Source organism: Myotis davidii, unplaced genomic scaffold, assembly GCF_000327345.1.
Source record: "Myotis davidii unplaced genomic scaffold, ASM32734v1 scaffold663, whole genome shotgun sequence".
NCBI lineage: Eukaryota > Metazoa > Chordata > Mammalia > Chiroptera > Vespertilionidae > Myotis > Myotis davidii.
In genome coordinates, this window is record NW_006295816.1 from 1,442,261 (window position 1) to 1,442,891 (window position 631).

Below are 631 nucleotides of genomic sequence, written 5' to 3' on the forward strand. Positions count from 1 at the left end.
TCAGGCCGCCGTGCTCAGCACCAGCTCCCCGCCGGTGCGCCCCGTGTGCAGGTCCTCCCGGCTCTCCCGACACGACACCGGCTCCGGTGGCCCAGGGTTATGGGAAGGCTTGCAGACCAGAGGGATCTGTACCTGGCATGTTTTCCCTCCAACAGGTTTTGTTGGGGGTGGAGGGGGGGGTGAAGTGGATTTTGAGGAGGAAAACCTGGGGCGGGAGGTAGGGAATAGAAAAGAAATCCAAGTGTGGCTGCTTTGCTAATCACTTTATAATCAGAACAAGCGAGTGGAGAACGGCCTGTGCAGAACAACACACTAAGGTTCAGATGGAGGTGGCCTCAGGCGAGCGGGGCGGGATGGGGCTGCAGTTCCTACGCTGGTGGGTCCCTGGTGTGCGGTCCGGTCCGCTAACGCCCACTTGGCCCAGAGGGAAGCAGATGAGTGTCAGTTTCATGTGTCATGTAACCGCCAAAGGTCCTTCCCCGCGGAGCGCCAGGCGGGGCTGCACTTAATGTCCAGCTCCCGACTCCGGCCGCCACCCTTCTCCATCCGTCCGTTCCTCCAACGCCCGAGGGGCACCTCCCAGAGCCCTGCTGCCCCTCCTGCAGCATCGCCTTTGTGATCACCCCCTCAC